This window comes from Panthera tigris, chromosome D2 (genome assembly GCF_018350195.1).
Source record: "Panthera tigris isolate Pti1 chromosome D2, P.tigris_Pti1_mat1.1, whole genome shotgun sequence".
Taxonomy (NCBI): Eukaryota; Metazoa; Chordata; class Mammalia; order Carnivora; family Felidae; genus Panthera; species Panthera tigris.
This window is the reverse complement of record NC_056670.1, coordinates 22,164,653-22,189,766: the sequence shown is the minus strand read 5'-3', so window position 1 is coordinate 22,189,766 and position 25,114 is coordinate 22,164,653. Positions and strand designations below refer to the sequence as shown.

At 39.9% G+C, this 25,114-nt stretch overlaps 1 protein-coding gene across 11 annotated transcripts in view; it reads left to right on the top strand.

Annotated features, from left to right (window-relative positions):
• The window catches only part of RHOBTB1 (Rho related BTB domain containing 1), a 266,985-nt gene that overhangs the window by 189,513 nt on the left and 52,358 nt on the right, over positions 1-25,114 (top strand). For 5 of the 11 annotated variants that reach the window (XM_042960308.1, XM_007095790.3, XM_042960309.1 and 2 more), the window contains one exon: positions 13,564-13,614. The gene's annotated coding sequence lies outside the window, so the exon portion shown is untranslated. Of the gene's footprint in view, positions 1-7,228; positions 7,397-10,623; positions 10,693-11,056; positions 11,375-11,750; positions 11,770-13,563; positions 13,615-16,445; positions 16,468-25,114 lie in introns of those variants that run through there. The other 6 variants (XM_042960312.1, XM_007095791.3, XM_042960316.1 and 3 more) reach the window with 6 other exon arrangements.

The window sequence follows — 25,114 nt, the reverse complement described above, 5'->3', positions numbered from 1 at the left end:
TATTTCCCAAACTTACTTGACCATTTATAAACAAAGTCTATTCCCCTTTATTAATAGAGTTTCACTCAGGACTGCTCCAAGAGAATTGGGAAAAGCTACTTGATTAATATATCTCCTATTTACTATTAAATTCACTATTTGATAATTCCAAAAATATTTTTGTCTGCTTTCCTTCCATCCAATTTTTCTCCCTGTTCCTTATCCTTTCCAACCCATTACATTGCCAGATATAGCAAATTAATTAATTAAAATAAGAACGGGATACCCAGTTACATTTGAATTTCAGACAATCAATAATTTTTTAATATAAGTATGTCCCAAATATTGCATGAGACACTGAAATGTAATTGGGTGTCCTGTATTTTAACCCCAACCCAAATGAGGACTATCAGTGAGTAATTAAAGGAACTCAGCTTAATTTAGTAATAAGTACATGCAAGGAACTCATTCAATGCTTGCTGAATGTTTCTTGAATCTTTCATAATAACAAAAGTATGACACACTTTTGAAACAACTATATTTGGCCTTTTTATAATAATTCCAACACAAGTAGTGAAGTCACTCTGGAACGCAAGACTGAAATAAATTCTTATGCTCCAGTGTGAGTGCTTGATTTTATAGATGAGGAAACTGAGCCCTGAGAGAAGTGACTTGACTTGCTCAAGGAAATTCTCCCACAAGGAGTTGATAACTGTCAATCTCAAGTTCTTGTTATCTAACTTGCAAGCCAACAAGGCTATCTTTATCATTGTGCACATATTTGGTAGGGCTTAAAAAAGGTGATGAACTAGTTAATCAAGTGTTCTAAATTATAGTTGCTAAGTTTACCAAAATATAGTTGCTAATTAAGTTAGCTACATTTTAGTAATGAAGCTTAATAAAATCACAATAAAACAGAATACAATTAAAATAAATTTAAAGCTTTAATTATACTGTATATAAGCTAATGTTTCCTTCATCAGTCAGAAGGTGGTTCAGTATCTCCCAGTGTCTCAGTCCCCCATTATTGTATAGTATGCAAGAGTGCAAATTTAAAAAGAATACCAGTATGTCTTTTGTGTGCCTAGTGTTTCTATTTATAAACTATTGTGCAGGACGTATATGCTTATTTTCATCCATTAGTCACCTCAAATGTGTTATTGAGAAAAAACATCAAGCCCAGCAATAATCTCACGGTACAAGCAGTAGTGCTTATAAGAGCACAGTTTTTGTTCTATAGAAATCAGAAGAACCACTTCCATTCACAGATGATACATCACCTTTACTATTAAAAAGAGGTATCGTTTGGATTAGACTATTGCAAACTGCTAAGAAGACACTCAGGTACTGCTTTGTTGCCTGTGGGTTTTGCATTTAGTACCCATCATACAAATACCACTGTCCCTTCAGGTGCTGTGTGACTCAGAGAAAGGAGTAAGGGATGCCACGTCTTCAACAGGGATTTCAGGTTGGCCAAGAATGAGGAAGAAAGAAGCATCGCTTTCAAACTAATGAGTTCTTACGTATACAACTTATTCCCTCACTAGATAGATGTGGATATTTAAAAATCAAGAAATACCCTTCACTTGGTAATTGAGAATGATAAGCTCACTAGGAGCCTAAGTCCCTGCCTTATCTGTATTACCCATATATTTAAATCGGACTTCATAATCACATCATCTGTTAAAATGAGCTGGGTTTTTCCTGCATAACCTTCCCCTCTTATCTCATCAACTTGACATTGCTGGCACAAGGTGAAACCATTATAGTATGCCACTTGTTCCATTAGGAAGTAGAGCAATATTTTAATTTCAAGAAATATCAAGAAATGGACTGGGGATTGCATCGTATATTTTTCCATGAATTATGTGCTTTCTGTGACATGGTGGTGGTGAGGCCATATCACTCATCCACACCTGACCCACAGGTATTGGCCATCTTGTCAAGGACCCTGGGAATCCTGAAATTGTCGTCCCATAAAAATGAGCACCCTTCAACTCTACTTAACCTTTAACCTACCAGAGGTTTCTAAAATACAAAGTATTAAGGTAGTTTACCTGAGTTTGATATTAGAGTTTAAGAGACGCTGTGGCCCATTAGTGTCCAATGACACAATGCAATGCCATACACTGTCATATATACAGCATTACTTTGAATAAATAAGGAATCATAAATATGAAGTGCTAATTATATGTAAGTAGAATCTTTATCAGGAGTTCCTATTTTAAAATGAATAATACTTAGGGCACCTAGGTGATTCCGTTGGTTAAATGGCTTACTCTTGATTTCAGCTTATCTCATGATCTCATGGTTCTTGAGATCAAACCTCATGTTGGGCCCCGTGCTGACAGCAAGTTGCCTGCTTGGGATTCTCTGTCTCCCTCTCTCTCTGCCCCTCCCCCTCTCAGGCTCACACACGCTCGCGCGCGCTCTCTCTCTCTCTCTCTCTCTCTCTCTCAAAATAAAATAAATGAACTTTAGAACGAATAATACTTAAATAGGTATTTTACCTCTGGCAAGTGATTTGACCTTTCTGGTCCTGTTTCTTCATCTATAAAATGGGGATGATAGTGGTACCTCTCTCATAAAGTCACTGTAAGGATTTTATGTCAATGTGAAAGCATTTAGCACCATGCCCAACACATAGCAGGTGCTTACTGAATACTAATATAATTATGGATTAAAACGTCTGGTGGTGATCTTGGTGTTTACTACTATTATTTGTGCATACTAGTACCTTATTTTTTTATTTTTACACTTCAATCTTTGCAAAACACTTTCAGAACCTCATAGTGCCTTTTCACGAATGACCAATGTAATGTTGGCCGTGATTACAGTGGAACAAATGAAACCATGAAGGGTAGTTTTCCCTTAAAATTGCAGCTTTTTCACAAGTAACACAGGTGGCCTGTATATATGAGTAGTTAGAAGGTAGAACTAAGGTACAAGCTTTCTCATGTAACATTATTGAAAACCATTCAATGTGGGCCTTCTTGCCCACCCTGCTGTTCAAGGCTCTGTAGGAATGGAAACACAAGGACACTGCCATGCCCTTCAGCAAAACCTCAGTGTTTTCTAAGACTGACAGGAGGATGGGAAGTGAGAACCTGTGCCTGAGCCCAGGACTCATCAGCTTATGTTTACAGGCTAAGGGATTGTGCTCCTTCAGTATCGATCTTGACGTCTAACTGCTTATCTCACTCACATGTGATGCAGGTAACTACTTGTCCATAAAGGGGAGTTGACCAAGTGGTACATTAGAGGTCATGTGAAATATTACAGCAAACATAAATATTTACAGCACTAAGGAGAGACTCAGTTGTGTGCACAAAGACAGCTGCTCTTGTCTCCAGGGCCAGGAGTCAGCTCCTCTGTGTTTTCAGATAAGGAATCATTATGAAAAGAGGGCAAATGCCAATGAAGGAAAAGCCTCCACAACTCAGCTTTCTTCCTAGGGGCTGACTGGTGGATCTGCTTCCAGGCCACTTGTGTTTCTTACAACCCTGTATCCATATGTAAGTTGTGTAGTGGTGTCTGCACACAAGTTAGTCTACTGTGCACTAGATTACCTCAGAATAGTTACTTCCACATGGCCAGACGATCAGGTTAGAATTCTGGTCCCCCTGTACTAACGGAGAGCAAGTCACTGTCTAGGAAACTTCATTCCCATCTCTCATATTTGAGATAATTCTCAAGCTTGTCATGAAGATTAAGTGACATGTATATTAGAGATGCTGGGTAAGCAGAAAAATGTGATACGAACATAGGTGGAATTATTCTTCTGAATTGGGCTGTGTGTGTCTGTGTGGTCCATTTATTTTTCTAGTTTCTGAATGTAGTTTAGCTCACTTCTATGGATGGGAGAAAATGCAGCAATTGCAAATCACTGGCAGAGCAAAAAGTCAAATCTCAAATATTAAACTTTCTACCTTATGGAGAGAGTTTGGTGGAAGCTATTATGTCTAATACTTACAGTCAGCACTCAGAGATGAGTTGTGGGAATGAGATAGTTCCTATAGGATTGATCTTTGGCATTCCCAAATCAAGTGATACTCTGTGCTGCACAGTGCTTTTAAGTGGCTTCATGATGAGTCCATTTTTACATTTACCAGTGTGTACAGAGCTTCATATTTACACTTTCCACAAACATTTGTTCATATAGTCCTCTTAACAACTTCTATAAAGTTATGTTTCTTTTCCTCATTTTATATATGGAACTTTGAGATACAATGGACTAAGGGATGAGCACAGAATTATGTGGCTCATTGATGGGATAGCCAAAATACAATTATATTTCCCTACTGTTTCCAGTACACTATGTGTGTTTGGGTTTTCTGGAGTTTTGGTGGTGATGGGATTTGTTGTTGTTGTTGTTGTTGTTGTTGTTTTCACTCGTTTCGTGAAGAGAAACAGTTTGGTATTTTTTGTATGAAACAGTTGGTCAGGCAAGATAGCCTTAAATATGTTATGATACATAAATATTGTCATATACTTTTCACTAGGTAAATCTTAAGTCTAGCATTAACACATTTTTAATATTAGAAATATAGCTTATTCCTGAAAGAAATACCCCTTTCATGTGCAGATTTTTTTTCACATGCAGATTTTTTTATCATATTTACTTTTAAAAAAATCAAAGATACACATTGTGCATTAGACTGTTGTGTTTTTCTGCTTACTAGAGGTATGATACATGTTTTCATAGTTTTATGAAAGAATCATACCTTTACTTTAAAAATCATACTTAAAAAAAATCAAATACACACATTGTGCATTAGATTGTTGTGTTTTCCTTCTCTCTAAAGGTATAACATATATTTTCCAATTAATAATGCCATACTAAAGAAAGACCTGCAGATAACCACAAAAGCTATTTTTTACCTCCTCTTACACATGCTGAGCTAGACCAGCAGAACACCATCTTGGTATGAGAGATTTGGGCAGGAAGAAATGTAGTTAGATTTGCGGAGCTTGCAAAAATCACATTTTTGCCAGACTCACCCCAAGCCAACAGAAAACCTAATGAACGGATCCATAAAGGATTTTTTATTATTATTATTTTAAAGAGAGAGAGGGAGAGAAGTGCAAGCAGGGGAGAGGGGCAGAGGAAGAGAGAGAGAATCTCAAGCAGGCTCCATGTTCAATGCTGAGCCAAACAGAGGCCTTGATCCCACAACTCTGGGATCATAACTTGAGCTGAAATCAAGAGTCAGCCACTCAACAGACTGAGCCACCCAGGCACCCCATACAGAAAGGATTTTTATGCAAACCTGCACAAATATATTTAACATGCTATAAAAAAAAGAATACCTTTGTGTCAATTTCCAGCACATAGCCTATATCCATTAGTGCCCAGTAAAACAGGAACTCCAATATGAAAAACATGTTTGCCTTCATAGAACTAAAAAGTACCTAATATTTAATGTTTCTATCTTTAAAAGGGTATCATGAAAATTCCAAGATTGGATCCACTAGATTATTTTAAGTATTCATGTATTCATCTGTCTGTCCATCTACCTATACTTTCTATATCTATCTATACTTAAATGGCTCTTTAAAAAAAAAAGTTTCTCAGGGGCACCTGGGTGGCTCAGTCGGTTAACTTACCACTTCGGCTTAGGTTATGATCTTGTAGTTTGTGGGTTCAAGCCCCGTGATGGGCTCTGTGCTGACAGCTCAGAGCCTGGAGCCTGCTTCATATTCTGTGTCTTCTTGTCTGTCTGTCTCTCTTTCTCCCCCCTTCCCCTGCTTGTGCTCTGTCTCTCTCTCTCTCTCTCAAAAATAAACATTAAAAAAATTTTTTTTAAGTTTCTCATACAGACTAAATCAGGATGAACAGTGATAACTGGACCACAAACCCAAGACTAGGAGTTCATTTCCACTTGTAGTTTTTAGGTAAAGGACATCTCTTTCTGTTGATTCCCACAGACAAGATTTCCCCAAAACAGTGAACAGAAAGTAGAACCTTCAGAGATCTCAAGAACTGGTTTGAGTAACACCTGAGATAAATTTCCAAGTAGTCAAACACACACACACACACACACACACACACACACACACACACACACACAGCTTAGCTACTTGGACTTAAGGGTTTTTACTTTTATCCAAGTGAAAAAGCTATGAACATACAGATTCATGCAAAACCTGCCTGTAGTATATGGGACAGAAAGGATTCACTGACCTCAGGTGTCTCCATCTCACTGATGTATCAACTACATGAAAGCTAGGGATGGGCCCCTACCCTCCCTACAGAATGCTGGACAACATCTGGCCTAGGAGTAGTCTGACACCTTGGAGAAGTATCTACTCTGGCAGAAGAAGTACTAGAATTCCTGAATACAGAAAATCCTTCAGGAGAAACAGAGATGCCAGAAGCCTCAGGTCATTTCCTTTCTGAGCCTTCAATGTTTGGCATTAGTGAAGAGACCCACACCAGGGTCCATCTTACCTGCCTGTCATCATTAGCCAGAGCCGCACCCAGCCTTTTGGACCCCACTGACCAGACCGACCCCACTGCCAGGCATCGGGGGCTAGAGTCATGGTTCTTCTAGCATGCAAGATGTACAAGCAAGTCGCCATTAAACCACCGCTTGAGGCCAGGGCCCAGAGACCCTATTCTGTTCGGGAGTCCAGAAACGTTTCTTTAAAAGCCAGAAAACCCAAAAATGTGGGTCAGTAGATCAACTATGCCACTAGCATTTTCACAGTGCAGCGGAGTTGTTGGCCGTTATGTGAGCTGCCGTGTAACTCCAGGAATCTGCTCCAACAGCTGTTTTTTTTAGCATCTTTCTACCAAACGCACCTGTTCTTAAAAACATGGGTGAGGGGCGCCTGGGTGGCTCAGTCGCTTGAGCGGCCGGCTTCGGCTCAGGTCATGATCTCGCGGTCTGTGAGTTCGAGCCCCGCGTCGGGCTCTGTGCTGACAGCTCAGAGCCTGGAGCCTGTTTCGGATTCTGTGTCTCCCTCTCTCTGACCCTCCCCTGTTCATGCTCTGTCTCTCCCTGTCTCAAAAATAAATAAATGTTTAAAAAAATTAAAAAAAAAAAAAACACATGGGTGAGTTCATTCCCTTCCACATGCTCAACACTTGGTAGTACTTGCCCATGAAATTTCTCTGGAACACCTGGAACTCGCCACCCAGGATACTATTCTCCAAATAGCAACGACACCCTCCCCACGTCCAAGGGGGATGACGCCTACCGCGCAAGGCGGTCCTCCTCAGGGCGCCCACGGCTGGGGCAGCTGCCTCGCTGGGCCTGGGCGCTGGAGGAGCGTTTGCGCCTGCGCGGAAGCGGGGCCTCGGCCTCTTGGGCTGCAACCCCGTGCGCTGGTGCTGGCCGTTCTGAGGCTGTTACCCACCGCTGAAATGCTGGTTTATAAAACCCTGAAAGGGCTCTCACTAGAGAAGTTTCATGTAAGTGCTTTAGAATACTTCATGAAACTGTCTGAGAATGTTCTCTATAAAACTGATGGCAACAGAAATGTTGAACAATAGTGATGGTATTGAAATTAGAATTGTCTTGCGGTAGTATTTAATTTGCACTTTGAAAATTCTATTATCCTAGAATATATTTTTGAAAAACTCTTAAAACTCAGTAATTAAAAATAGTAATACTCCGATTATAAAATCAGCGAAAGACATGAACAGGTATTTCAGCAAAAAGGGATATGGATGGCAAAAAAGAACAAGAAAAGATGTTCAAAATCATTAGACATTTGGGAAATGAAAATTAAAACAATGTGTTGTCCCAACAAAATTACTGAACAAGTGAGTTTTTAAAAAATAGTGAGCCTGGGTAGTTCAGTTGGTTAAGTTTCCAACTTCGACTCAGGTCATGATCTCATGGTTAACGTTCCAGCCCTCAATAGGGCTCCACAGTATGGAGCCTGCTTGGGATTCTCTCTCTGCCTCTGTCTCTCTCTCTCTCTCTCTCTGTCTCTCTCTCTCTGCCCTTTGCTTATGCATGTGTGCATATGCTCTCCCTCTCAAATAAATAAACTTAAAAAAAGAAATTAAAAAAATTGTGATAATACCAAAGGCTGGTGAGAATGTGGAGAAACTAGATCTCTCAAACATTAGTGGTGGAAATGTAAAATGGTACTCTGGAACGCTGTTTGACAGTGTCTTAGCATATGACCCAACAATTGTATCCTTTGGCATTCATCCCAAAGAAATAAAAACGCATGTTCATACAAATGTCTATATACAAATGTTTACAGAAGTGTTATTGGTAACAGCAAAATACTGAGAATTACTCAAACATCCTTCAGTGGGTAAATGGATGGACAAACTCTGATGCATCCATGCAATAGAAATTTATTTAGTAATAAAAAGGAATGAGCTAGTGATACATGCAACACCCTGGATGAACTTCAAGGGCATTATGCTTCATTAAAAAAAAAAAAGTCAACTGTATGCTACCGGTTAATTTAACAGTCTCACAGTGGCAAAACTCTGGTGATGAAGGACAGATTAATGTTGGGGGGGATGCAAATACAAAGAGGTAGGAGGAGGAAGTTCATTTGTGATAATGAACAGTTCTGTTTCTTGCTTGTGGGAATTTTTTTTAATCCTATGACTTTGGTAAATATTTAACCATAAAAGCTAGTCAAAAGTTTTTACACCGCTTTCAAGCAATTCCAAAAGTGTTTAAATACACAGTGTTGGTTTAATTAAGCTTAAGTACCAATTTTGAATGTTTATTAAAAGCTAATAGTATTGATTTTATTACCATGCAACAATTTTAGTATTTAAATGTGAATTATTTTGTGGTAATAAGAACGAGGATACACTCATAGCAGTGACTCAAGGGATTCTTTGTGTTCCTTTTCGCTCTTGTTGGCATAATATAGTCTGTATTTTTTGCTCATTTTCTCCCACTTTTACAGAATCGGGTTTTCTGTGTAACATTTGGGGGCTACAAAGCACCATTATGGCAATCTCTTCCTCAGATCACTGCTTTTGTTTGAAAGGACTTCCTGGAACAGTGACTTTTCCTCTGCCTTATCTGATTTACCATTTACACCAGTTTATTTTCCTGAAAGTTCTTCCTGTCAGTTTCCCTCAAATTTAGACATCAAACTGGGTAGTTCCATGATGACTATTTGTTATTTAGCTCCTATTATAAGAAGCATCTTCTGGAAGACCAAGTGAGCCTCTGTGTCCCCTGAGGGTGGATGGCAAATGGTAGGTAGCCTGTCAAGTGGTTATGGGTATCTTTGTATAGGTATCTTTCTGGTCCTAGTACTTGCTTCTGCTTAAGCATGCTGCTTAATTCTTTTTTAATTTATAATTTAGGAAATGAAAGAAAGGATGTCAAAAAGCAAGTTAATGATAAAAGAAGGTCTTGGCCAGGCTAACGCTGGTGCAAATGCAGCTGTCAAAATCTAAAAAACAAAAACAAACAAAAACAAACACCTACTTCTGCATGCCTTAGTTTCTCATATATAAAATTGTTATGATGATAATAGCACCCACCTCATCATTTGTATTAATTGAGAAAATTGCTTTAAACCTCCTAGACTATCACCTACCACATATGAGTGCTGCAATACATGTTGGTTCCTGTTTCTTTTGAATTTCTACCCTATTTCTTAGTCCCCAGGGCAGTTTGAAGAGAAATAGCTTGCAATAAAAAGGACTGATTGCCAGCAATGAACAGGGTTAATTAACTTTTCCCAAGAAATGTGTTCCTGAAAAGAATCTATTGATTAAACCTTTCAAAATAGGGTCATTTTTAAATAGACTAAGGGAGGTCTGTTTTGGGCCAAGTAAACGATCACCTCCTCAGGTCTCTGTCTTGAAGTTCTTAGAGTAGATCCCCATGTTTGACTTTTCACTACCCTCTCTCTCTTCTGGATATCAAAGATTATGGACCCATGACTCCATTTCCAAAGACAGTTCAATGGGGATGGCTTGAACAAAGCAGTTGCCCTTAAAAGGCTCCCTTTTCCCTAGCCTTTCAACACCTTAGGAACACAGTACCTGAAAACTCCTTGGGGACTAAGGGCACATTGTTGCCATCTTTGTATCCCCCTTGGTACACAGCCATCTAGATTTATTAAATGAATAAATTCCTAAGGCAGCTGAACACATCAATACCTTTATCCCCCAGTTCTTTATAGGCCAGGACTAAGGAGGTTTAAGGCACCCTAATTTTAGCAGACTGACTGACTGAAAGCTCCTTGAGGGCCAGGACAAAGCTGGCTGTGTTCCTTGTCACTCTCTTAGAGCTTCGCAGGGCACCTGACACTGGGTGAGCACTCAGTAAGTTTTTGTTATGTGAATGCATGAAAACTACCCCTGGTCCTGTCCTCAGGGGTCACGGCCAGCCTAGAAGAGGGGGGAAAGTTCATGAGGAGGAATGCACTGTCCTGGCCTTCCAAGAATGCTGACAACCCATGAGCGCCCGACGCCAATTTCACTTCCTCACTCAGCCATTTGTAGGAGGTCGTAAATCCCCCTCCTTCCTCGGTTCAGGGGACAGCCAAGTCGTGCTTACGCCCCCTGCGGGGACCCCAAGTCACAGAGGAAGGTAACCCAGAGGGGGGAGCCCGGCAGCACGTGCAACCTCCCAGGAGAGGAGGAGGCTGGGCTAACACAGTCCTTAGTCAGCAGCTGGGCTCGCTTTTGAAACAAAAGCCAATGTCCTCCCTCGGAGTCCGCGGCCGGTCAGCTCCTAGGGGGAAGAAAGCCATGCTGCCCAGCCGGTTAGTGGCCCAACTTACTTTTCCAGAGCCTGGGACAAAGGGCCAGCAGTTGTAGGGGTGTGGGTGGGGCGCTGGGGAATAGAGAGGGGGCACAGGTCGCCCTGACCCGACCCTCCCTGCCGCGTGGGAGAAGGGTCGGGGTCTCCCCGCTCTGCGCCTGTTTGTCCCGGGCAGCCCGCTTCCCAGCCCGGGCCCCCCCGGATCTGCGTAAAGCTGAGGCACCTTTGCCACCGGCGCCCCAGCGCACAGACACACCAGGCCCTGGTTTCATGAATGAAATCCAATCGTGTGGATATAAATAGCCGCGAAGGCTGCTAACGTCACAGTGCGAGCGGCGGCCGCCACGGCGGCGGAGCTCGGGGCCGGCCGCTGGGTTCCGCCAGGCTGGCCCGCCCGGGAGCGGGGTGGGGGCACAAGCAGGCGGGGAGGGCTGGGGTGGCAATAGGGCGAGCCCCTCTCCCCCGGACCGGGAAGAGCGGCCGCGGCGCCGGGCGAGCCCGAACCGGGAGGCAGTGCCATGCTGCCTTTGTGCAAAGTTGGGCGGCGGGCTGCACGCGGCGCGCAGGGGTCCCGCACACCCGCGACCGCGCGCAGTCGTGGCTGCTGCTGAGTGGCGGGGACCCCCCCCTACTCCCCCCACCCCTTGAAGGCGGAGAGAGCTCGCGTCTCGCTCGGCTTCTGGGTAGGTTCTGTGTCGTGAGTGCGCGATGGTATGAAACTTATTCTTGGAGCAGCCGCCGCGGGGCCCCCCTCCCCACCGCCCGGGCCCCAGCGGGGGGCAGGTGGGGGCCTCGGGGCCGCGCCAAGCGGCCCGCAGCGTCACGAGAGAGAGTTGTGGGACCGAGCTGCTGTGGGAGCCGCCCTCGCCTCTCTGCGAGGCCGGGAACCCTCACGGCAGAGGCAAGCCGAAGAGATTTCTAGGAGCGCCCGCACAGCCGCACCCCTTCTTGGAGCTGAGAAAATGTACAACAGGCACCCTTAGCAGGCTGGCGGCGCTAGGGAGGGGGTGGTGCCGCGTCGACGACAGGGCTCTTTTCCTTCGAAGAACAGTGGTGGGGAGCCGGAGGACCTGAAAAGGTGGATCGCTAGTCCCTTTAGCGCTTGCACCCCCTGGAGAGTTGACGGGTCAGCCCACAGTTTGGCGCTCCCCACCCCCAATCCCGTGTCTATGGAATCTGTTGTGAGTTGCTGTGACAACAGGAGGAGCTGCCATGAGGGGCTTGCAAAACACCTTACCTTGTTTCTGTGTGCTCAGCTTTCGGGGAGAACAATGGCGTGAAGGGTGGGGAAGGGGAGATGTGCAGACAAGGGAATCCAACACCCTTTCTAAAGAAAGAAAAGAAAGAGAGGAAGGAAGGAAGGAAGGAAGGAAGGAAGGAAGGAAGGAAGGAAGGAGGGAGACGTGGAAAGAAGGCACAACTATGTAAAAATATATCATTAGATCCTACTTTTAGCTGAGCCTTTTCTATCCTCAGCAGAATCAAACATCTCAACTGAGGAGCAATGTCAATATTTAGACTTGGACAAGCCAGAAAGTTAGAAGGGAGCGCCAAGCGCAGGGTTTTGACTTGGCTTTGCACGTCAGCACACAAGCTGTGCCTTTCGAGCTGACTGTACACATTTGCTGGGGGAAAAATTGCATGAAGGTTAATATATATACAAAGACATCCAGGCCTAGGAAGATCCAGGAAGTTAAGACCAGAAGAGTCGCCTTGACTTTGAACTCCCCCGAACCTGTTCTGTTCATGCAGTTCTGCTGGACTCCAGCCAGATGCTCAACTTGAGGTTTCTCTAGTTTGGGGCTCCCTCATCCTCAACCAGGGCTATGCTGTATAGTTTACACTGGCCTGTGTATCCTCTCTAAACTGAGGAAAATATTGTTATTGGTAGTTTTAATCTTTGTATAAAGTCCTCTCACTATCAGCAGATATAAATAGCCAATAGGCTGTGTTTGTGTGACCTCCTACAAGCTCCAGGCTTTTCTAAACATACATTGATAAGTTTGTTTACAAACACTCTTTAAAATTTGGAATTCTATTTCCTTTCCAATAACTTTGTGGATGCAGAAGAGTCACTGGTTGGTAGAAAATAAACACGAGTTATTTTCGGTATAAATAATGTCTGCCTACAGCTCTGCAGGTGGAGTAAGCAGGCAATTATTATATGAGGTTGCCTCTGAGATTCCTGGATCATATGTAGATATAGTGGGAAAGGGGTTTAACCAGTTCCTCTCAGTGTGGAAGACTTTGAAATGATTATTGGGAAACAATAAAATCATGGTCAGTATTCTTCTGACCTTGCCCATTGATTGTTTTTATCCCAAATTTTGAAGGTAGTGCAAATATAAGTACGTAGTGCTGTGTGTGATCACAGAGGTAAAAATAGAAACACAAATAATTTGATGTCATTCACCCAATGACGAGTTTTGTAAGTTATAAACTTATAAACTATACAAATATAACTTGAAAGGAAAAACCTAGAAGCATATGGTCTTTTATTTATGATAATATAGCCAAAAAATGTTATTTAGGAAGAGTAGTGTGTCCACGTGTATGACTTCTGTATGGTAAAATGCCTGTAAGGTTTTCCTTGTTCCCATCCGTGGGTTTGGGCCAAGAGCTTTTTTTGTATCATCCCCAAATGCTCAGAAATACATTTTTCACAAATGCTACAAAATGTTAACCTAGCTATTTCAGGATGTATTTGACCCAAAGAAATGCCACTTTAACACTGGCACTTGGCAAAAGTAAAGCGGATTCTGCCCTTTTGGGGGGTGGGGGGACAGAAAATTATGTGTTGAAAATGTTAGTGGTTGTCCGTGTGCTTCTGGCCGGAAGTAAGTCTTATAAAGTGTTTCTCTTTTCTATGTAGGTGAGCCCAGCTGTGAGCAGGGTGTTCTGTTCTTCACTTCCAGCAAGCCAGGTCAGTGTCTTTGTGCAAACCCATGGCCATAGCTTGTGTCTAATTCTGAGCATGTATTTCAGAACAGGTTTCTTAGTCATTTGTCTTAAAACAATTGACTTTAACATTTTTTTCAGGGACTCAGTTATGAACATCACAAGTTCAATGATTAATAAAATTATTCTATTTACTCTGTGAGTAAAATGGCACTAAAATGGACCTTGAATAAGTTTGTACTTTGACTTTTTTTTTTTTATGTTGGGATCAGAGTGATGCCAGAATCATTGAGGATACTGGGGATCTGGGTGTTTGATTATTAAAGTTTTACTCCTACCCTAATCTTAACACTCTAGAGCTGGAAGAAACTTGATATAATAATAGCTCTCCTTTTATTTTCAGTTAATGTGCTGCATTCTTTACATTTATGTTCTCATCTGCACCTAAAAACAAAAACCAACAAAAAATCCTGTGGAGTAAAACCACTCTCTTGATCCCCATAAGACAGGTGAAGAATTGGAAGTGTAGAGAGGTTAGATAATATATTCAATTCCTACTTTTAGTAAATGGAAGAAATAGGATTTTTTTAAAATCCCATCTTACTCTAAAACCTAAACTTTCTAGTTGAAAAATTCTTCTCCAGTAGGGAAGTTGAGGCAAAGAAAGGTTAAGTGACTTGCCTAAGATAACATGGTGATTACAGTTCATGTAATAACATGAAATGGCCCAACTGCTGCAAAAGAATAAATACCATTCTCTTAAATAAAACAGTGAAATAATAAGTATTCATGTGTACTTTCTGGCATGGCACTCTCGAAGATTTAAGAAAGTTTTTATCAGGGGGTCTGTGGTCTTAAGGATCTTACGCACAGATTTAAAAGGCAAGATGTTAAACATCCACGTATGAAAAGTTAAAGAATACATCAAGATCATGCATGCCAAAAGGCTAAATTGGGAGGTCAGTGGTACATTTATGAGAAGTTCAGCATTTTCCATTCTGTGGGATTACTTTCCAGTTCCATGTATGCATGGAAGAAAGTCCAAGCACATATTTTGTCTGGATAGATGATAAATGAGTGCAAGTTTAGGAAAAGACAGAAGGCAGAATTTCAACCCAACAGGGAGAGATTATGCAGTCATCTAGAACTGCTAAATTACAGTATCTCATACTCAAAGGTGTTATTGCTTCAAAAGCATTGTAACAAAATTGTGAGCTGTTTGAATCTGCACAGCATCTTTGAGAAAGCTTTACTATTTAGCATGATACTTTAAAACACTCAATTCCTTTTGGAACCTCAATTTGTCTAAAATGTGCCATGTAGATAGATTTGGATGCATAATAGATAAATCCCAAGCAAAGTCCTGAAAATGGCCAGTAAAGATTAAGCAGGACATTTTCCATTTTTACCAGGGTTGACAGCCTTCTCTTCCCCTCTTGCCTATTTTTGCAAAATAATTTGTAACAGTTGTTACAATACAATATAATAATCTTTCTTAGGGAGTATTATATAAAAATAATTAAAAATGAAATGGAGAACAATTGATAAAACCTTCATATATCATCTTTTTTAAAATGTACTAATATCCCCAACTCAAGCTAATAGCCCTAAAACCTTAATTAGCTAAGAGATACTTTTAAGCATTTAAGGGGTTGTTATAAGCTGTCCTATATAACAGCTTTGTCCTGTATAAGCTGTTATATACTGTATTATTACAGAATAGATCATAAGAACACTGAGAAGATCCAATTACAGGTTAAGACCTCATCATCAACTGATATTTGGTTAACTGTAAGACTGATATGTCATAAAAATATCAATATAGCAACTATAAACCTGTAATTATTTAAAAAGTAAAAATAAGAGAGCCTGTCTGGCTTAGTCAGTAGAGCATGTGAGTCTTGATCTTAGGGTCCTGAGTTCACACCCCATGCTGGGCATAGAGTTTACTTTAAAAAATCTAAATCTATGGGGCACCTGGGTGGCTCAGTCGGTGGGCGTCCAATTTCGGCTCAGGTCATGATCTCATGGTTTGTGAGTTTGAGCCCCATATCAGGCTCTGTGCTGACAGCTCAGAGCCTGGAGCCTGCTTCAGATTCTGTGTCTCCTTCGCTCTCTGCCCCTCCCCCACTTGTGCTCTGTCTCTATCAAAAATAAATAAACATAAACAAAAATTTTTTTTAATCTAAAAGTAAAAAAGTAAAATTATACTCTGAATCATAAGAGACCAAAAGAGACCTTATAATTAGCATGTTATCCCTGGTAATAATTTAATTGGCAGTCATTCATTTGCTTTATTGAACTTCAGAAGGCTTTGGTTAATATGCTTGACCTATCTCAAAACATGAATGGAAACACTTGAAATTTTATTATGTTTTTCACTTGGGAAATTTACCTGTAGTAAATAGGAATTTTAAAAAATCTTTTTGGGGTGCCTGGGTGGCTCAGTCGGTTAAGTGACTGACTTCAGCTCAGATCATGATCTCACGGTTTGTGAGTTTGAGCCCTGTGTCAGGCTCTGTGCTGACAGCTCAGAGCCTGGAGCCTGCTTCTGATTCTGGGTCTCCCTCGCTCTCTCTGCCCCTCCCCCCCCCTCAAAAATAAATAAATACTAAACAAAAAAAAATTTTTTTAATCTTTTCTATTGGTCTTCGTTTTGGAAAACAGGCAGTTCAGTCTCATTATTTGAAGGTCTCACTCTGGTTTCATATAAATAGGGTTCAAAGAGTACAGGTGATCTGAATTTGGTTTTTGTGTTCATCTTCTTTTCTCTACTCAGGCTTCTCACCAACCTCACAACACCAAAACAAAACTTGGGGAAGGAAGGAAACATAAAGTCACAAAAGAGTGACTTATGTTGTATAGAAAGAGGCTGGAGGTGAGACGGGGGGTAGGGCCGAAGGGGGGAAAGCTTTGGTGTGGAGGCCAAGAGGCAGTCACTCAAACAGATGGGATGTGTATGGACTGGTTATTTACATGTCAGCATCAGAATTTTTTTTGTTAGTTTATAAACAAAGTCTCCACCTCCTCTTCCTGAAACCCTATATTCCTTGTGCACAAAGGGCAGAAATCGGGAAATGGGCAAATAAAGAACCTGATATGAACTGTGGGTGTGACAGCCACTCTTTCCAGGTGCCCCAGGACACTTCTGTCTTCAAATACTCCCTCCAGCTGTCCCATCAAGTATGTTAGCATGTCTCTGGTAAGGTTTTATCCACTAAGGGGTGAATTAGGAAGTTTTACACAGAAAGAAAGGGATGCCAGTAGGTCCAAAAGAAGCAGTTACATTTCTCCATTCTGCACCTTTGTTAATTTAGTGCCTAGACACACGTTAATGCCAAGTTCCCAGTGCTAATGAGGTTACCATCTCAGGCTCCATCCCTCTGTGAAGAAAGTTCCTTTGAACTGTTACTCAACCATAGTCCAAACCCCTAATGAGCACTGGAATAACAATAACCAGCAATTAATATGCTCCTACTAGATGCCAGACATTTTACTGCATTTCAATTAATATTCATTATCAAGTCCAATTTTGTGGAAGCAAAAAATGGAACTCCAGATATGCTAAGTTCAAAGAGCAACAGGAAGTAGAGCTTGGATTTGCACCCAGGTCTGCTTAAGAACTTGAACATACATTTGTTTTAGATGAATTGCTAAGGGGGGAAAATCACTTTAAACCATTTTATCCCAGGTTAGCTTTGCAGATGGTGGAGTACAGGGGTTAAATAATTGTTGTTATGGGTTTTTTTTGTTTTGTTTGCTTTGTTTTTTTTTTTAATTTTTTTTTTAACGTTTATTTATTTTTGAGACAGAGAGAGACAGAGCACGAACAGGGGAGGAGCAGAGAGAGAGGGAGACAGAATCTGAAACAGGCTCCAGGCTCTGAGCTGTCAGCACAGAGCCCGACGCGGGGCTCGAACTCACGGACCATGAGATCATGACCTGAGCCGAAGTCAGACGCTTAACCGACCAAGCCACCCAGGCTCCCCCTGTTTGCTTTGTTTTTAATCTGACTTGAACTACATAGCTGGCTTGTTCAGACAAATTTGTTAACCTTCCAGGTCATTTCTAACATGTTTTGATGAAAGTCAAATCTTAAAACAGTTGAGTTGTGAAGGGTAGAATCATGGATCCAGAAAGGTCCTCAAAGATACTTAAGACAACTTCATGTAAGTGGAAAAACCTACCACCCAAAGAGGTGATAGAGCTTACCCCCTCTCATAGTTAATATCTAACGCATCTGGAAGCAAACCTGGGTCCCCAAGTCTGAGCCCAGGACTCAGTTCTAGAACATAACACTGCCTGAACTGTGCCAAGTCTTCCAAAGCCTCCAGCATAGCCAAAATTACAACTATCAAGTATGAAATCCATCTGAAACCTAAGATACATCCCAAAATGGGTGATAAGAGGATCTCGGGGCACTAAGAGAACCCTGATTTCTGTTCATTGATGGTGGTGTAGAACAGTCTTCCTGCTTACTTAAAGCATAGCAGCCCCACACTCCCATCCCTACCACTCTGTCTTCATGGAACGATCAGTTTTAATCAAGTATGGAGCTTTTCAATTTTGTCTGTGGAGCTCTGGCTCTTTACAGACTATGTCTGTAAATCTTCTTTGGACCTCATTTTTCTCATCTATGAAATGCATACAGTATCACCTCTCTTAGAGAATTATGAGGATGTTATGAAATGACACATGTAAAGCACATAGTAGTGCTCAGTAAGGGATAGTTCTCTTCTAAGCCTTTCTAGAGTATTTCAAGGGGAAATGTTAATAACACACTAGGGCAGTCCTATCATTTTTCCCCTAAATGAACTAGAGTTGTTTGAATTTTGATATTGCACGGGGTTGTTACAGTAACCTTTTTCCTTGGGTAAAAACACATGCTGGGGTCTCTTGGGGTACCAGTGGCCCAGTCACAACTACATTTGTTCTCTTTGTACTCTAGGGTTGCTATGGTTTACTTGAATTATTTTATTGCTTCAGTATCTGCCACAAACTAATACCAAGCTCCTCTTGGAGATTTGTGGCTCCCATTTCCTTCCGGAACTGTTTAAGTATCTAACACGTTTTCCACACAGACCTTTGCATCTCAAAACAACTACTATATTTTCAGCCAAGTAACGAAGAAATACTTTCAGAGAATATTACCGCCAGTAGAACATTTTTGCTTTCAATTTCAAAATACACGAGACTTTCCTACCGTCATTTCAATTAACTGTAGCATTAAGTATTCTCTGTGCTCTGGCCCTAGCTTTTCCTTTTGTCCTATGTTGCTGACTGATCTATGGATAGGAAAAACATAAGCACTACAATTTCCCCCTTTTACCCTCCGTACTTGATAACTACCCTAGACTAAATTACATCTCTGGAAAGTATTTCCTCACACTCCTCTCCCCAGCTGCTGCACTCTGTCATGTGGCAGTCGCTGCCCTGCTTTGGATTTTTGGAACCAAGTCTTTGGCAACGTGTCTTATTCATCACATACATGGAGGGAAGCTAGTGTTGTGATTTTTTCCTTCTTGTACTTTCCCCCCCTTTTTAAGTTACTAATCCAAGTGGCCCAGAATAGCCTTTATTTTCCTGGTGGCACAGTCTCCCTTTCAGTGTTTGACAAAGCTATATTGTAAGAGGCATGTCCTTTTCTTCAGGTTTATGTATAGCAATTATATGTTTTTTTCCTTTGCTATGAAGGGGCTGAACTGGTGCTAGACTGACCCTAACCTTATTACTAATCCCAAATTGATTATATAAATTTCAGTTCATACCAAGGAGTTTATTTTTAAAGCAGTGCTTCTCAAACTTTTTTAAATTTGTTTTTAATATTTTTATTTATTTTTGAGACAGAGAGAGACAGAGCATGAGCAGGGGAGGGGCAGAGGGAGAGGGAGACACAGAAGCAGGCTCCAGGCTCTGAGCTGTCAGCACAGAGCCCGACACGGGGCTCGAACTCACAGACTGTGAGATCATGACTTGAGTTGAAGTCAGACGCTTAACCGACTGAGCCACCCAGGCGCCCCTCTCAAACTTTAATTGTGCATGCAAATCCCCTGGGCATCCTGATAAAATGCAGATTCTGATTGAGGAATTCTGGCGTGGGATTATGAATTTCTCAGAAGCTCCCCATAGATGCCAAAGACCACATCTTGAATAGTGAAGGTCTAAAGTATAGGTTTTGCTATATCTTATGCTGAAACTCATGCTTTACAGGCTGCTTATTTTGTTTGCTTGTTTCTTTTTTTTTTTTTTTTTTTTTGCTTGTTTCTTAAATCATAATAGACATTCATGGAATCTTAAACACGGAGGAGATGTACACAGCAGTGGGCTAGTAAATCAACCAGGTCTCTGGGAAAAAAAAGAATGTATTTATGTGCATACATAAGTCTATTATAAATTTTACTGACATAAAGAATGTATGTAGCACACAATTTACAAATAATAAAAAAATATACAACACTATTGTAAATTCCGTAAAGCCAGTTGGGTTTTATAGAATGCTCACTGGTTTTGGTCCAACTCTTTTATCCATAAGCTACCTGCAGTACAATTGATGAAAGGGTGTAACTCCCTTATAAATATTGGCTGATATTTTCCATTATGTTAATAAGCAGGATAAAAGTGCAACAACAAAGGCATGTCAGAATTGTACTCATTTATCAAAGATACGAATACCTTCTTTGCTGAACCGGATAATAGTTTTTAAATACTATAACGATATTTCCGAAAGTGTGCTATTCACATGTAACACGCTTCTAAATTTAATCTGCATCATTAACATTTTTAATCATTTTCTTAAGTCAAGCAACAAAACAACAAAGCAAGTCCTGAATTGGTAGTGGTTGCCAATTTCTGTGGTATACAGACTCCCACCTCAGTCAGTTTCAAGCTACCGTTGCCACTGAGTGTGGAGTTGGGGAGAGATGGCCCAATAAACACTGTGGTGAAGTATTTCCATCATACAGACAAAATTGGCATAAATAACCTCAAAATGTAGGTAACTGTAAAATGTAATACAATAATTAGAAAATGATGAGCTTTGAGCATTTAGTACCTTTGTTTTTAGTATTTCTTTGTTTGAAACTTGATCTAATTTAATTTTTAATACTGAACCTATTTTGTTTATTTTTTTAACTGAAGTATAGTGACACACATTACATTAATTTCATGTGTACAACATCACAGCTTGACAACTCTGTACATTAGGCTTTAACAGGTTTGCAAAAATCCTGGAATTTAACAGCCAGCTCTCACGAGCTGGTAGAGGCTGGCTGTAGCACACCACTAGATAGAGATGGTCTGGTCCAGTGAGTCTCAACCTTTGCTTCACATTGGACTACCCCAAGAGAACCATAACCTAAAGTCAGTAGATTTTAGTCAGGGCCGAGGAACTGGAATTTAAAACATTCCTATTGATGTGTATCTTATTAAAAGAAAAATACGTAAATCATAAGTATATAATTTAAAGGATTTTTCACAAACTGAACACACCCACATAACCAGCACCTACATATAGAAACAGAAAGTCACCAGCGCCCAGAAGCTCTTTTTAAATCCCTACCCAGTCACTTCCCAAACAAGGAAACCGCTATCTTCACTTGTAACCATAGACTCATTTTCCTGCTTTTGAGCGTTTACATAAACAAAATCTCTTTAGTGTCTGGCTTCATCCCCTCAATATTATGTTTGTGAGATTTATTCCTCATGTATGTAGCAAGAGTTCATCCATTGTGTAGTATCCCAATATATGACTATAGTTCAATTTCTTCTTTATTCTTCTTTATTCTACTGCTGGTGGATTGTTTCCACCTGTTGGCTATTATGAATAGTGCTGTCAAGAATAATCGTGAGGTGCCTGGCGTGAAGAGCGCGTGACTCTTGATGTTGAGGTTGTGGGTTCGAGCCTCATGTTGGGTGTAGAGATTGCTATAAATAAACAAATAAATAAATAAATAAATAAATAAATAAATAACTTTAAAAAATAATATTATCATACAGGCAGAAGTACTTAAAACAAAACTAAATAAATTACCTGGAATAATTCTAATCAGCTGATATCTTGACTGCCTTCTCTACAACTCCCCCTCCTTTCTTATTTCTCATATAATATGATCAAGGCTATTGATTCTTTTGTGTGAATGTAATTTTAGTACCATAAACCATGAAGCTGTATGTTTCCATTCATTACAGTATGTTCTCCCGGCTCTTTTCAATTTACGTTCACCAACCTCCCCTTTCATCAAGACGCTGGCTCTTGTGCACTCTAAATAGGGATGAGATTGAGCCTCACATCAATAGCACGGAGGAATAATAGATACAGTGGAGATGCAGCCAAGGCTAAATTTGGCCGCTGATCATTAGGGATCCTAGAAAGAGGCTTCAAAGAAGGGGAATTGTTTCCCTTTGTGTTTATCAAACAAAAATCAACAGTGAACCCTTAGAATATTTCAGATGCTAATATTTTTAAAAATCCACTTATGTGAAGTAGACCAAGGACTCTTCTGAAAGAGAACTGAAATCTCTCAAAGTCTGATGACTTGATCTGGAAAGATTAGAGAAGGAGGTTTTCCCTGGTGTTCAGCAGGTGTATCCTTTGCCGCATTGTTCTAGGCTGAGTGGCTGTGTGGTTTTGTGTGTGTTTGGGCAGACTGAGATGTTAGTTCCTTTGATTTAAGTCAAGGGAGCTGAATGACCAGGAGCTCCAGGATAACACTGGTGATGTGGGATGGCTGCTCAGAATTTAAAGAAAGGTTTCTGGGGCAGCAGGCACTGAAAGGCACTTCACGTAAAGCTTTCAAGGTATGCAGGGCAAAGGTAGAGAGTAGACATTAGTTCCACCTAATGAAGGAAGAATGCATTCTCACATGCATAAATATTCTAGTCCCTGGTTTTCCTACTTCCCCATCTCACTTTTCTATAAAATTTCTTTGTTATAAAATAACACACGTTTATTCTAGAAAAGATGGAATATATAGATAAGAAAAATTTTTAAATCAATTATAATCCTAGTTGGCATTAATATTTTAATGTTTCTTGATGCCAAATGTTGCTGTGTATATTTAGGTACTTAATTTTTAAGGAATGGTGTTATTCTGTAAATTTTTTTGCAATCTTATTTTCATTTAAATATGTTTATCATAAACATAAATATCAATGTACTCCTATAACACATTTTTGATGGCTATATACTCTCCTACTATGTGGACATTTATTGTTGTGGGTTTCTTTGTTTTTTAATCAACCCCCTGTCATTGGATTTCCAAAATTGTTTCCAATATTTTGTTTCCACAAATAATGATATGATAACATTCCTTTAATGGAATCTTTTTGTATACCCTAATTATTTATCCAGGAATAAAGTCTTATAATTAGATGAAAATTATGGACATTTTAAAGTCTTCTGAGTACCAGTTGCACTCCAAAATAATGGTATTATTTTCCACTCCCACAAACAGTGCCTCATCCTGCTTTCAAAAAACGTACAATCTTCTATGTGATAAGTTGTAGCTAGAGTTGGAGGGTATAGGGACGTGTCCTGAAATTATTAGCTGGAATCTGTGCATTGGTGTTAGCCAAAAACCTCTAATAAAATATGAGATTTTAAGGAGTCTGCTTTTTGTCCACAACACTTTTGTATTTATGGTCTAATTTGCTAAAAAAAAATCCTGGGGGAGAAAAACAAAACAGTTTTCTTCATTTGTCTGAATCAGAGCGTAACCTAATCCTAACTGGCATATTATAGTCTCCTAAATGATTAAATGCAGTTGCTTTACTGTCATCGTATCTGAACGTTTCACAGCAAGTGGTCTCTCTGGTCCTGCAGAAGCTGACCCAGTGACATCTTCAGAGAATGCTTTCAGTGAACAGATACTTTCTTCATTAAGTTGGATTTTTAAGCATATCTGGTCTACAGACTTGATATTAGCTTTCTCAAATGAGCACTTACAACTTTGACATCTCTCTGTAGACTAAACCAATGTGTTAATTATTAATTCTTGACATATCTTCCTGATGCATCCCTTAGCTAAGGCTCATACACAGGCCCTCCAAAATCAATGTGTAGTGTCTTTTGTTGCTTTAATTTTTTTAACTTAAAAAAAATATTTAAGGATAATGTCTATAGAGAAATGTGTTTAGATCACAAGTATGCAGTTCGATGAATTTTTGAAAACCGAACATATGTAATGAGCACCTAGATCAAGAACTCGATATCACCAGCACCCCACTTTTGGACATCACCCCAGTGCACCCTCTGTGTGTTTGAAATGCTCCAGATTTTATGTCCTGGGTAAGTCATTCATTTATAGAATTTGATTTTTCACTGAACCCTCACTTTAATGTGAGCTAGCTGCAGTCAGCTTTGATCGAGCTATCTCCCTTGTAACTGAAAACACGTACAATCTGCCTTTCCAAGTAAAGATTATAACATTAAATTTGTACACTGAGTGTACATCAGTATTTATATGTTTGTGATTTGCAGGTACACAAATACATACACAGCGTGCATACAAACAGATTTGGAATTTCTTTCTTCTTAATGAATGTAAGGCTGAATTATACTATATTGATCCAAGCTTCAAATATCTTAACTACAATTGATTATCACAGAATATTTCATGTGATATGTTTCTAAACAATTTTTTTTAATTTCTCATTTCAGTTACTCTAAGTATTCCCTCTGAACACTCAAAATTTAAAGGCCAAGAATTTTTCATCTTGTGTTTGAAATATATGTGTCCTGGGTGTCCACAGCTGTCTCTCTCTGTGGTTCAATTTCTTTGTCTGGTATTCAGCTAGATTATCATTTAGATTCCCATGGGGGTTTTTTAGTTGAAAGTCTGAGTGAGAAAAAAAAAAGTTTAACAGTCTCATGAAGCTTTATAAATACATGATTTTGAAAAATAATTTATACATCAGCAAAAATCATTCATTATTATTGAACTGTATATATATATATATATATATATATACTCTTATTAGAATTAACAGTCAAAGGTTAGACTTATGTACCCATTAGCTTTTTAAAAAACTAAGATATTTCTCCCATTGTAGAATACATTTAAGAATATTATTCATCCATAAAAAGTAATGAAGCATGAATATATGATACAACATGGATGAACTTGAAAGCATTTTGTTCAATAGAAGCAGACAGACACAAAAGGCTGCTTATTGTATGATTTCATTTGTAAGAAATATACAGAACAAGCAAATTCATAGAGACAGGAAGTAAATTAATGGTTTCCAGAGTTGGGGGGCAGTGGAGAACAGAATGACTGCTAATGGGCACAATGTTTCTTTTTGGGATGATGAAAATGTTCCAGAATTAGATAGTGGGCATGGTTGTAGGGCTTTGTGAATGTAATAAAAAACCTCAAACTGTATGCTTTAAAAGGATGAGTTTTATAACATGTGACCTTTATCCCAATTTTGTTAAAAAGGTAATATATTTTTGTCATAGAAAATTTGTAAAGTAAAGGAAAGTAGGAGAATGTTTTAGCCCCGTTATCCAACAGCAATCCCTGTTA